Raw genomic sequence first — 14,619 nt, 5'->3', positions numbered from 1 at the left:
CGTCTACACCACTCTTTGCCTTCTCTGGGCAAGCCAGTTCTGGATCCACAAAGCAATGTCCCCTTGGATCCCATGCCTCCTTACTTTCTCAATAAGCCCTTGCATGGGGTACCTTGTCAAATGCCTTGCTGAAATCCATATGCACTATATCTACGGCTCTACCTTCATCAATGTGTTTAGACACATTCTCAAAAAATTTAATCAGGCTCTTAAGGCACGACCTGCCTGTGACAAAGCCAGGCTGACTATTCCTAATCATATTATACCTCTCCAAATGTTCATAATTACTGCCTCTCAGGATCTTCTCCATCAAATTACCAACCACTGAAGTAAGACTTACTGGTCTATAATCTCCTGGGCTATCTCTACTCCATTTCTTGAATAAAAGAACAACATCCGCAAACTTCAAATTCTCTGGAACCTGTCCCGTCTGTATTGATGATTCAAAGACCATTGCTAGAGGATCAGCAATCTCTTCCCTCGCCTCCCACAGTAGCCTGTGGTACATCGCATCTGGTCCCGGCGACTTATCCAACTTGATGTTTTCCAGAAGCTCCAGCACATCCTCTTTCTTAAAATCAGCAACATGCTAAAACTTTTCAGTCCGCTGTAAGTCATCACTACAATCACCAAGATCCTTTACCATAGTGAATACTGAAGCAAAGTGTTCATTAAGTACATTTTCTATTTCCTCTGGTTCCATACACACTTTCCCACTGTCACATTTGGTAGTTCCTATTCTTTCATGTCTTATCCTCTTGCTCTTCACATACTTCTAGAATGCCTCTCCACCATAACTTCACTGTCTCAATGGATCGCACCTATGCAGAACTCCACACAAATATCCCCTGAACATTTGCCAGATTTCTTCCATATATTTCCCTGAGAACATCTGTTCCCAATTTAAGCATGCAGTTTCCTGACTGATAGCCTCATAATTCCCCTTACTCCAATTAAACCGATTTTTAATTGTCTGTTCCTATGTCTCTCCAATGCTGTTGTAAAGGAGATAGAATTATGATCGCTATCTCCAAAATGGTGTCCCACTGAGAGGTCTGACACGTGACCAGGTTCATTTCCCAATCCCAAATCAAGCACAGTCTCCCGACTTGTAGGCTTATCTACATATTGTGTCAAGCAACCTTCCTGAGCACACCTAACAAACTCCACCCCATCTAAACCCCTTGCTCTAGGGAGATGCCAAACGATAATTGGGAAATTAAAATCTCCCACTACGACAACTCTGTTATTATTCCCTTACTGTTGATCTTACACGTCCCGTCTACCGGAGCTATCTTTGCAGGCTGGCGCAGGCAAGTGAATATCTCACTGGTATACGGTTCCCGCCAGCTTCCGTCGCCTCATTCAGCTTGCCTGTCGAAGCGGAGCGCCAATGTGTTTCCGGTGTCGCATGCAAACATCTACTCCGACTCTTTGGTGAAAGCTGAGTGTCCAAAGGTGAGACTGGACACCATAGGCCCCATCATCAGAGGTGCTGAACGTCCCTGATCACCATATACCCACATCACAATTAATTATTAACCTGAAGCTATAATCAATAATCAGGTTTGTTCTTTGTTCTTCAGATCACAGGGAGATAAGGTTGGCAAATGGGAAGAATCCCTGCCAGGGCAGACTTGAGGTTTTCTTTAACGGAACATGGGGAACAGTTTGCTCTGATTCGTTTGGCATGGAGAATGCACAAGTCGTTTGCTCCCAGCTCAACTGCGGCTCGGCAAAATTCATAAAAAACAGCGCTACATTTGGAGAAGGGACTGGACCGATCTGGCTGGATGACGTGAGATGTCGGTTGGGTGACTCACTTTTATGGTAATGCCCATCTTCAGCATGGGGCCAACATAACTGCAAACACGAGGAGGATGTTGCGATTATCTGTTCAGGTAACTATATAGCCAAACAAGCCTTTCGGCCCACTTAACCGTGCCGAACTATTAATCTTCCTAGAGCTTCTCAGACCGCATCATAGCTCTTCATTTCCCTCCCGTCCACGGACCTCAAATTTATCTTAAACGTTGGAATAAATCTGTTTCCACCAGTTGCGGAGGCAGGCCATTCCACCCTCTCACCACACTCTGAGTGAAGTAATGCCCCTTCATATTTCCCTTCAAGACTTCACCTTTTACCCTTAAACCATGACCTGGAGTTCTAGTCTCACCCAACTTCAATAGAAGAAGCTTGTTTGAATGCATCCTATCGAAGCCACCCAGACTGGTGAATATTTTTAACAAATGTCGCCTCATTCTTCTACATTCTAGGGTATAAAGTTTTACGTTATTATATGAATTACTACAAACGCAATAACCTGCATTTGGAATATTTCACTGAAATGATGAGTTGAATTTATTTTACAGAAATATGGACTTCGAAGCCACTAATTGAGGAGGTCAAGAAGGAGAAGACAATCAACACATTTCCAAAAGCCTCCGGTAATTACTGATATTTTAATGATTCAAAATAGGCAACATGTATACGTTATTTTTTTTTTGTCCTTGATTCTTGATTTAAGGCGTTTTCTCTGTTCCTGGTCTCAGAAGGATGCAGACTTTTCCTCCCTCAATTTCACTTTTCCGTTGCCTGTTCCCTTTTGTCGTGTCAGTGCAAAGGAACATTTAAGTACAATGTAGACCATGCAATGGTTCAATTCTCTGCTATAGCAAAGTAATGGAACAAACTTGCTGAAGGCTTTTTCATCAAAAGTTCGAGATAGACAAAATTTACAGAGTATCGGCAGGTTTAACTGCAGAAGAACCGACATGTATGTGCTAGACATTACCGGTGTATGGCTCAGTTGTCAATAAATTAATTTAGCGTTAAATAGTGGCGCCATTACAATTCCTGTTGCATCTTATGCTTAATTCTGAAATCCAGATTGAGAGGGAAATATGGGCTATTACATACCTGTATGCATATTTGTTTTCAAGAAGATTGATTCCACTGATGTACCGAATGAAAATATTTCAGAGTGGATCGATATGATCTATCAAACGTGTTGATCATCCACTTTATTGTTCGAATGCATCCAGGAACAATTAGCATCCCAAAACATTAAACACGTGACTCAGCGGAATAGGTTGAGAGGGAGAAGTGGGTACATAGGACTTCCAACACAAGTTAGTTCTCAAATAAGAACTTGTGCGCCTTTTGTTTCAGACCTGCGGCTCGTGGCGGGGCTCGATAATTGCTCGGGAAGAATTGAAGTTTTCTTCAGTGGGACGTGGGGAACGGTCTGTGACGATTCATGGGACAGACACGATGCTGCTGTCGTCTGTCGTCAATTAAACTGTGGGGATCCAGTCCTGGCTTCCGGGGGGATGCTATTCCCCCTTGGAAACGGCACTATTTGGATGGATGAAGTCAAATGCAAAGGGAGTGAGCATTTTCTGTCAGATTGTCAATTTTCTACATTGCATCGTCATGACTGTGGGCACAAAGAAACCGTCAGTGTGATATGTTCTGGTCAGTAATCGAATTATGCTGCTACTTTTCGTCAATTTCACTTATTTTCTCGTTATATCTCTACCTCTGTAACACAAACTAATCGGAAAACGTGATATCTTCGAATGGGTATCACAAAATTAACCTTTCCAGCTTTGGTGGTCCTAGTCCTCGGCTGCTTGTGCCGTACTACATCTATGTTCAACACAATTATCTTCTTCCGCATATCTGTATTTCTTGTTTGAGCATTTATCTCCCTTGTTTTACACGTTTTACATCCAACTTTCAATCTTCTTACCTCTTAAAATTTTGCACACTATTTGCACCACAGTGTCGAATTGAAATCTTCACACTACTTCGAACTTCCGGCAAAAGCCTGGTGAGATTAGTATTTATATACCTTTATCTTCACTCAGAAGTACTTTTCAGTTTACGTTTAACATTATAATGTTCAGAATTAACATCAAATCTTGACAAACGCATGGAGATGTCATTTAATGCAGACTCAAAATTTTTGTCTTCTTTGATAGCCGATTCTGCGATTTAATGAATAGCATACTTTGTAATATTCATTTACTAGGAGATACAACACGGTCACAGGTATTTCTGGCCCCACAAGACCGCGCCACCCAATTATGTCACGTGACCTATTCACCTAATAACCCCTATATCTTTGGAAAGTCTGAGAAAACCCACGCCGTCAGGGAAGTAGGTACAATCTACTTTCAGACAGCAGTGGAATTGAACCGAGGTTTCTGACGCTATGTGCTTCCGTGCTGCCCCTGACTAAATATATTTAAATTTATTTAATGTCTTTCTTTCAGATCACCAGCCACATACGTCTACTTTTAGTAACCTGAGAGCCTTAATTTACGCCGTCCCTTTCATTCTTGGTTCTGTTCTGGTCATCCTTTCCCTCTACCTGATCAAAAGCCAACGAAGACAGTTCCAGAATGGTTGGTATATCTATTCTCATAAGCCTTGATGAATAACTGTGAACCAATTTAACATTCATCTTGTTGATTCCTTGATATATGGTATGTTCAAAGAATTGAGAGTCCATATATCAATAGACTCTAAATGGCTAGAACCTCAGGTTTTGACTATTTAGGCGTGGATTGTAAATGTATTTTTCCTTGGTAAGATGAGCTGGAAAATACAAGATGGTGCCGCAACGTAGCTTAGAGGGTACTGTTGCATGCAGCGTATGTAAGGCGAAATGATGCTGTCAGGCTTATCTGCTCGCTGGATGGACGGAAGAAACAGCACATGGAAGTAACGCGGTGGTTGTTGTAGAAAGAAACACATTCTGGGAATTGGGATGACATTATTACTGAACTAATAGCATTACGGAGCAGAACAGGCCTTTCTGCCTCGATGTTGTGCCGACAATTTAATCTACTGTCCTAAGGTGGGCGTTGAAGGCGGGCCCAAACGCAAGGCGCAGACACTGAAGTACTGGGATCTGGACTGGACGAGAGTTAGGGACGGGACTGGACACAGATCAGGAGCTGGGTCAGGAACACAGACTTGGGCTAGGGCTTTGGCTAGGAAAGCGAGACCAGGACAAGGAACTGGGTAGGAGCCTGGGCTTGGACTCCGAGCCAGAGACTGGACAAGGACCCAGAACCTGGGTCTTGACCCGGGCTCGAACCCCGGAACTAGGCGAGAGCATGACATGGCTACAGGACAGGACGCAGGCTTGGGATCTTCGAGGCTTGCGTTCTTGGAGGCTTGGGTTCCTCGAGGCTTTGCTGGGAGGACGTGGCATTTTTGGGCAGGACGACGAACTCCTTCTTAGAGCACAGCGCTGGGACTCTTTCTAGGACGCAGGGCCGGGTTTCCTTCGCAGAGCCGGACCCCTTCCTTGTGCGCCGAGGTAAACCGCCGAAGAAACTGTCAGGGATTCAGATGGGGAGGGGAAGAGAACAGTCCTGCCTCAGGGTAACGGCAAAGACGGCCTGGCTTACCTAAAGGAGGCAAGGACAGGAAGGGACAGATCCCACAATACGGTAACGGCAAAGACGGCCTGACTTACCCCACGGAGGCAAGGACAGGAAGGGAGTTCAATCTGGTGTGCCTCCGAGTCTCAGGGCGGCCAGCAACCTTGGTTGGCTACGGAAACAGCCTAATCCATATCCAACACGGAGTGGCAGACGGACACTCATCTGGCTCCGGAAACGGCCGATTCCATAACACGATGACTGCTCCGACTAGAGACAACAAGGCTACATGAAGTGGTGGTACTCCAATCAAGCCTAGAGATCATGAATGGCTACTCTCGCCTTCCACCAGCGGGTTGTTCCAAGGGGATACTGACGAGACGAAGCAGCCACCACACTAGACCAAAGGGCTATTTATATTCCCAGCCCTAAGACGAGAATCAGGTGCTTATGATTAAGCCCAACTGAAGCAGGGGACAGCTGGAAGACCTGGAGTCCGGAGTGTCCGGACCGGACCGTGAACCGGAATGCGGATTTCATGGACCGGACCATTACACCTACTCTAATTTCGATCCCATCCCAGCCACATAGCCCTTCATTTTTTCCAACCCCTGTATGTTTATCTAGATGTTTTGTAAATGTCCCTCATGTATCTGCGTCCACCACCACCCATATCAAGTCGTATCACTCGACGTTCTGTGTAAAGAAAAACTGCTGCCCTATACCTCCCTCCAATCACCTTAAAATTATGCTCCCTCGTATTTCCCATTTCTGCTCTGGGATAAATACTCATTATATCCACTTGACGTTTTCCTCACATCATTTTGCATGCCTCCAACAAGCCACTTCTTATCGTTCTCCACTACAGAGAGATAACATTAGTCTGCTTACCCAATGTTTAGCAGACAATTCTGAATACTGCTGTATGTTGAAGTTTGTCTGATTAACAGAGAGAAGTTAGTACAGACAAATATTTCAGTGTGGTTGAGATGATGTAGGCACTGTTGGTTCACTGAGAGCGGATCCTGGACTTTGGAAATTATGCAGATGAATTTGATGAAGGCACAGACGATGTAGCTGGTTTTATTTTTAATTCTATCACACAAATGAGTGTTGCGAAGAATGTCCCTCTCTCTCTCTCTCTCTCTCTCTCTCTCTCTCTCTCTGTCCGGACTCCCCCCTCCCTCCCCCCACCACCTCTGTCCCTCTGTCGCTCTGTTGGATGTAAACAAAAAGAGGACTATAACAGGTGAAATTTCTGAATTTCTGTCCGTTTCCTTCAGCGGATAAATTTCCCCTTTCTGGTATTTCAGACGATAAGAAGTCACGGCCTTCTGCACACAGGTTTGCTGAGCCGTTTTATGAGGAGATCGCCATTCAGGAGACTGGGCCTGCAGTCGGTAATTATATTGAAATAGTATGCATTAGTCTTCTTTCAGAGCGAGTGAATTATTTTATATTAAGTCCAAGTTTTTCTTTCATCAGGAGATTCACAATCCATCAGATCAGCAGATAAATTAGAATACTATCTGGATGATGATTTGCACGGTTACCAAAATGAAAACATGGAAGGTAAGTTTGATAAAATTTTACCCCACAACAGTCTCATCAGAAGAGCTTGCCGGGACTTGAAAAACTCAGTTACAGAGAAAGGTTAAATAGGTTAGGACTTTACTCCCTGGAGCGTAGAAGAATGAGGGGCGATTTGATAGAGGTATATAAAATTATGATGGGTATAGATAGAGTGAATGCAAGCAGGGTTTTTCCAGTGAGGCAAGGGGAGAAAAAAAACCAGAGGACATGGGTTAAGGGTGAGGCGGGAAAAGTTTAAAGGGAACATTAGGGGTGCTTCTTCACACAGAGAGTGGTTGGAGTGTGGAATGAGCTGCCAGACGAGGTGGTAAATGCAGGTTCTTTTTTTAACATTTAATAATAAATTGGACAGATACATGGATGGGAGGTGTATGGAGGGATATGGTCCGTGTGCAGGTCACTGGGACTAGACAGAAAATGGTTCGGCACAGCCAAGAAGGGCCAAAAGGCCCGTTTCTGTGCTGTAGTTTTTCTACGGTTTCTATCGTTTCTAAGAGAACGAAATTAGTCATGTTCTCAGAACCAGACGCAAGGACATTACAACACACGGCAAAGAAAATAATTAAAATGGAATCAATCAAATGCACACAAAGGAAATTTGAACGAGAATACCATAACACATTGGAGCAGATTTTAGCCTTTCTTCCTTTCGAGTCTATTACCAAAAGAAGTATGGGAAATATCTAATCATTTGGCAATACCTACTAAAACAAACAAGCACAACAAAAAAAGCTGAGTCAATATTTCAGATCGAAACAGTTTCATCAGGAATATCTCAATCGAAATACAGACTTTTTTTGCACTCAAATCTCGTCAACACGCACACAATGTGATGACGTTTTGTTTCAAAGATGTACGCATTAACTATGACTGTTATTGAGGCTGTTATCTCTGATGCTTTACCGTAGACTTTGAAATGTAATTACTTTCTTCAAACACAAAAAACTATTACAATGGGTGATAGATTTAAAGATATGATCGAAGAAACTATCCCTGCCTCCTTTGGAGGATGTGTAATAACGAGGCTGCCAGAAATGTCTCGTGATATTAACCGAGTCTGGTAAGAAAGACTGTTAAAACAAAATGTGTACGTTCAACGGCGGCATAATCGCTACATATTCCATTAACATTAGCCGTACTCAACTGAACGGGCCATAGGGCATGACACAGTGCAACAGACGAACTTCCGGTTCACGATGCTATGCAAAACTAATTAAAGTATGAATCAACCTCCAGCCTAACTGTCCCAAAGAACACTATACTCTTTTTCTCTGTGTGCAATGGACAAGCCCCTCCGAATCCAAACAAACAAGTCACCATTGATCCTATCCACTTCATTCTTCTGGATGAGCCCAATATGTGAGACATAGTCAAACACCTCACTATATATCCCATACAGACAACTTCCTCAGTTGTATCTTCGTCAATTACCTTTGCCTACCCGAAAACCTCAGTCAAATAAGACACAGCCTGTCTAGCCATAAGTCATGACAAGTCTTTCCAATTAGGCTGTGTTGATAAATCGTATCCCTATGAGTGCTTTCCAATATCCTCCCTACAGCTAACGTGACTGTAACAGGTCTATGTTTTCCAAGGTTATTCCTGTGGTCTCTATTGAGTAACAGAACATTAACTAATTTCAGTTTGCTGCGACATCAATTGTTCAAGATCGCGCATGAAAACCTTGGACTTCGTACTTCTCTCAATATGTGGTATATCTGCCACCGTGCTTGGTGGAACTTATCTACCATCATCTTCTTCAATTGATCCAACAATACGTCTCCCTTTTTATCTAAATGCTACAGCATATTAGAAACGATCTTATCCTTCACGTTCTTCTCCTTTGTGGATTCCAACGCACAGTCAATGACACATCCTCCACCTCCAAGTACATATTTCCTCCTAAACACAAAATCCTCTGCAGATTCTGAGGTCAAAACAACACTCACAACACGCTGGAGGAACTCAGCAGGTCGGGCAGCATCCGTTGGGACGATCAGTCAACGTTTCGGGCCGGACCCTTCGTCAGGACTGTAGGTGGAAGGGGCAGAGGCCCTATAAAGAAGGTGGGGGAGGGTGGGAAGGAGAAGGCTGATAGGTTCCAGGTGAAAAACCAATAAGGGGAAAGATAAAGGGGTGGGGGAGGAGAATCAGGGAGGTGATAGGCAGGAAAGGTGAAGAAGGAATAGGACAAAACACAATGGGTAGTAGAAGGAGGCGGAACCATGAGGGAGGTGATAGGCAGCTGGGGGAGGAGGCAGAGTGAAATAGGGATAGTGGAAGGGAGGGGGAGGGAATTACCGGAAGTTGGAGAATTCAATATTCATACCAAGGGGCTGGAGACTACCTAGACGATATATGAGATGTTGCTCCTCCAACCTGAGTTGAGCCTCATCATGGCAGTAGAGGAGGCCATGTATGGACATATCTGATTGGGAATGGGAAGCAGAGTTGAAGTGAGTGGCTACCGGGAGATCCTGTCTGTTGTGCGGACGGAGCGGAGGTGCTCGACGAAACGGTCCCCCAATCTGCGTCGGGTTTCATCGATGTAAAGGAGGCCGCACCGTGAGCACCGGATGCAATAGATGACCCCAACAGACTCACAAGGGAAGTGTTGCCTCACCTGGAAGGACTGTTTGGGGCCCTGAATGGTCGCAAGAGTGGAGGTGTAGGGACAGATGTCGTGTTTCCTCCGGAATCCTTGAGAGGTTTAAACCTCTCGTTGGTAATCCTTTTTCTCTTGGTTTATATGTAGAATATCTTACGTTTATCGTCAATTCTGCTTGTCAATGTCATTTCATGATTCTTGACGGATCTCCTTATCCATTTCATTTGTTCTTTCCTATCTCAAAGATTCAAAGGTTCATTTTACTTTCAAAGAATGTAAGTAGACACATCTCAAAGAATTGTCTTCTCTAGATAGCCATAAAATACAGAAATACATAGAGGTAATATATAAAACCATAGAACCCATCTTCTTTATTATCTTGAAGACATCGATTTTATTTTAGTTTCCTTTCTGTACTTGACTAAACATACCAGCTCTCTCGTTATCCGAGGTTCCTTCACCTTGTCATCCTCTTGCTCCCCCTCACTGCTGTCAGTGAAGCTTGTCTTTAACCACTCTCCACATCTGCGATATGGACTTGACCTAAAGTAGCTGCTCTCAATTAACTCTTCTTGCTTAATCATTTTGTAGTTTGCGAGGTCGTGTTTAATGATCACAGGCAAGGTCAGTGATCATTTTTTTCCGCAAGGGGACCTTAAACTTTATGTTGGGCATTTCCCCATATATTGTCTCCTGCTGTATGTTTCGTCACCTGATTGTCCTCATCCCCAAAATCAGGTTCGGCATTGTCCCTCCTTTAGTTAGACTCTACATACTGATTCACACATATGCAGTGTGGCTAAAGAGTAGTAAGGAGACTGACAAATCTGCGATGAAGAGACCCCCGAGGCTAATCCACAATTTATGAATCATGAGTAAAATGGATACATTCTATTTGCCTGGATATGAGCTACTCTAACAATGGTGTAGACTGTCGACACCATCGATATAATATGAGTTCCTTTGTTTGAATAACTCCACCCTCAACAGTGATATCTTTCAGGAACATTATGCAGCGATTGCTGACACATCAATTGATTTCTCTTGCCAAGGTTATTCCAAGAGAAAATCTCTGAGACAACAGTCATATCATTAAATATTAAAGGTACTGATGAAGCGTACTGTCACCACTGTAGATTTCCTGCAGTTGTTCTGCAATCCTGTCTTGAATTTACTTGGGAACATTCTTGGGAACAGCTTGGTTAATTAAGCCTATCAACTCTGCTGGGACTCGGCTGCTGACAAAGTTTGCGAGATCTCAGTCCTGGGCCAGTCTTTCAGGTAATCCCCAGGTGTATCCCTCTCGATATAAATCCTTTCTCTCTGAGGTGTAAGGACTTTGAAGTTTCTGTTGGCGTTGCTTTAGCTCTGGACATTTTCAGGATGGGTTTGCTAAACCAATGTCCAACCCTCCTTCTTTTGCAGCCGGGCTTAGGAAACTCCATTGCAGAGGTTTGAGAGCTGAAGTTTGTTCATGATTTCACAGCAGAACGAGAGCGATCCAACGCCAAGTCTCAGCATTACGTTGTAAAATGCAGTTCGGAATGAGCTTGAGAGTAACGTCCTGATGCTGAAAATGGGATGAAGCATTTTTATAGTGTTCGATGAGATAACTTACCTGAGGGACCACATCCGTAGACTATTTTCTAACAGACATAAAATGCAAAAATCAGAGCTGCAAAGGGATTTTACAGGCCTTGTGTTGGATTCCGTAAAGGATAACCTGCGGGTTGAGTCGCTGGGAGGAAGACTAATGTAATGTGAACATTCTTGAGAGGACACGAATATATGAACAAAGATATAATGGTGGGGTTTTATAGAATGGTTTAATTCTACTCTTATGTCCTTGGTCTTATGGTAAAGGTAACTTTGTTCCTGTGTCGGCCATTGCTACCTAACCTGCTGGCGATTAGAAGTTTTCTCTGCCCCTTTTGTTGAGAATGAACCGAATGGATACTGAAAAGATTGATTATTGGCAGTTAACTTGACATTATTTATTGTGTTGTGGCAGCATTTTCTGCAATAGACTCAGGAATTCTCTCTCACTTTTCAGAATCCCCTTTGCCGCTTGACGAAAATTTCGGAGAAGAATATGACGATATTGAATAATTGCACTTGAAGAAATTCGAATAACAATCATTTAGATTAAACATTTTATGATCTGTTGCAACCACCGTGCAAAATCCCCATATGTTCTGTTATTCATTTAATGTAATGTTTTAGATTGAATTCAACCCCTCTGTGATTTGAAGTGAGATCCTTCCAGAAGTGGAAAACAAAGCAAAACTTCTGAACAGTTTGGCAGATGCCAGTGATGCAAAATGTAAAATGGCTTTAGATTGAATTTAACGCTGTCGGTAAATGTTTCGCTATTTTACATAGCTAAACTTCTAGCACCTTATACTTGGTATGGCTTATTATGCAGTTGTTCAATTGTTCTGTCAATGTACACATCGGTCTTTGAATGAAATACATTTGCTGAAATATGTTTATTGCCTCTTGATTTTTTTTTGAATGGACGACCTTCTTAAACCCAACACACCTACTGGGGCATAGGCTGCCGACAGTCTCTCACCAGAGTCCTCTGTCATGGGCCATGATTTCAAGTTGTTCACAGATTAGCCCATCTTCTAGGCGAAGATCCTTCCTCTCGCAGGGATGAAACCTTTGGAGCTTTTGTTGGTTCTTCTTTAGCTCTGAGTTTGTTTACGAAATGGGGTTGCTAACACCATGTCCAACCCTCCTCCTTTCGGCGTCCCAATGGCGTATAATTGAAATAAGTTCGACCTACCAAAAGTATGCCCTGATGGATAACATTCTGAAATATCTTTTCTAATTGCCAGATGATAGGTATGTCATTCTGTCAATTTGGTCATAGCTTTTCATTGCTAAGCCTCAAGAGTTCGCTATTCCTTGTGAGCTATATAAAAATAATAAGGTTTTGAAGATTGCTCTCAAATTTTGGTTTGATAATCAGATATTGTTCTATTATTAAAAAAAAAACTGGAACTAGTTTACAGTTGAGGTAAATACAGATCCACACATTTCAAACCGGTCTTTATGAATCACAGCCGGGCTTCCTGTTATCTCTATTTTAATTCTTCCCGAAGAATCCAGCATCTGTCAACTAACATGAGTACTCATCATAATCATATCACACAATTAAACGAACAATACTATAATGCAGACAAAATGAAGTAGAATCAATAATCTCGATTAATCTTTCGTGCTTTTTTAGTTTCATACGTTCTAATAAATGATTAATTTTACAGACTGCAGGGTTGATGTTGCCCTCCATGTTTGCTTGGTGACAGACAAGCTGGATTGCTTTCACTAACACGTCATGTCGATAGCTGCTCATTTGCTCTTGCGGAGCGTGGCCTAAGAACAACATCCAATGCACCATTGATAAGAGGCCATAATTGTCAGGGCTTTTGGCGTTTTATATGACTGTATCTTTTAATGTTTACGTTATCTGATGTGCTATATGTGATTTGAGGTAGATACGACTGCATTGGCATTGTGTTTTGCTCCCTGGCTCGGGCGGAACGCTATTTCGTTCGGGCGTATTCGAGTGTATGGCTGAATGACAGTTAACCATAAACGTGAACCTGAATTTAAATCGTTAACTTCAGTAAATTTCATAATAGTGTTTTTGAAAAATAAGTGTTTGGATAGTGCAGAATTTGTGAAATGTGTGCCAGAAAGCTTCTTTTATTAATTTATAACAGTTGACATTTTCCTGAACAGTACAGTTGGACAAATATTAGAGGTATCTTTCGTCAAGCACTTTGGGTTGAGGGAAAATAATCCTGATACCTTTAACATGGTTATGGAAAAGGATAGAAACGATTCCGGTAATAATACTCTGAAATGAGGTAAATGACACTTTGGACCCATCAGGAGGGACATTGCAGTCCTTCACTCGTAGAGTTTCAAGCATTTTCGCAGTGGTCGAACATTAAAACCTTGTTTTATCGATACATACAAGGAACTACAGGTCGTAACCTTTATATTTTCAGCAGTGCCTCGCGCTCATGAGGGTAAGAATGCTAGCATATGCCCATCGAGTCTGCTATGCATTTTCGTCGTGGTTGATCCATTTTCCTTCTCAGCTCGCATATCTTGCTTTCTCCCTTTAACACTTCATGCAATAGGTTCCAATAGGTTCAATCGGTACATTTAATATCAGAAAATGTATACTGAAATTCTTTTATTCGCAAACATCTACGAAAACAGGGGACAGCCCCAAAGAATGAATGACAGTTAAATGTTAGAATCCCATAGCCCCGCACCACCATTTCCCGTCAACTAACCACAAGAAGTAGCTAGGCAACCGAAGCCCTCTCACACCAGGAAAAAAGCATCAGCACCCCTACCGTTAACTCAAACGTGCTGCAAGCATCAATAAAGACACACATTGGCAGTACCCCAAAGACGATATGTTCACCCAGTATTCAAGATACCACAGGCTCCCTCCCTCCCTAATAAGGGAAAAGGAGGTTTCCGCGTTTCACAGCGAAAGGGGAGACGTAACAGAATAACTCGCTGATTTATGGTGCTAAAAGTCCGTTACCTCGCTTTTTCCGAGCTGTATGCTTTTCAAAAACACAGCCAACAGTAAACTTGCTGCTTCCGATCTTCCATGTTCGCTCACGACGTATCAGTCGGCAGCACCGGCCTTGAATCCGCTCGCCTCCAGAGCCACGAAAATCCGGCACACTGAAGGTGCGCTAGTCTTCTAGGCCGCGTCCTTGACTTATCGAAAAGCAGCTGGTCATGAGGCTCAGAGTGCGGGTCCCATACCCGCAAAGAACAGAAGTCAGGATGTAACTACACGTCAGGGTCTTCAGAAGAACCTTGAAAGGGAAGAAGAGATACCGAACATAGAAATAAAGCTGTTTCCAAAGATGGAAACAAAGGAGTCGCCGTTCAGCGCCATCATAACTCAGCTCCGCCTCTTCTGGAGGAATGAAGAATTTATCACCCTGCTCCTTAAATATACCCAGTAACATAATC

At 43.0% G+C, this 14,619-nt stretch overlaps 1 pseudogene; it reads left to right on the top strand.

Annotated features, from left to right (window-relative positions):
- The window catches only part of LOC134345053 (deleted in malignant brain tumors 1 protein-like), a 126,330-nt pseudogene that overhangs the window by 55,370 nt on the left and 56,341 nt on the right, over nt 1–14,619 (top strand).

The sequence above is a fragment of the Mobula hypostoma genome, chromosome 4 (assembly GCF_963921235.1).
Source record: "Mobula hypostoma chromosome 4, sMobHyp1.1, whole genome shotgun sequence".
NCBI lineage: Eukaryota > Metazoa > Chordata > Chondrichthyes > Myliobatiformes > Myliobatidae > Mobula > Mobula hypostoma.
This window is presented reverse-complemented; position numbering and strand designations above follow the sequence as displayed.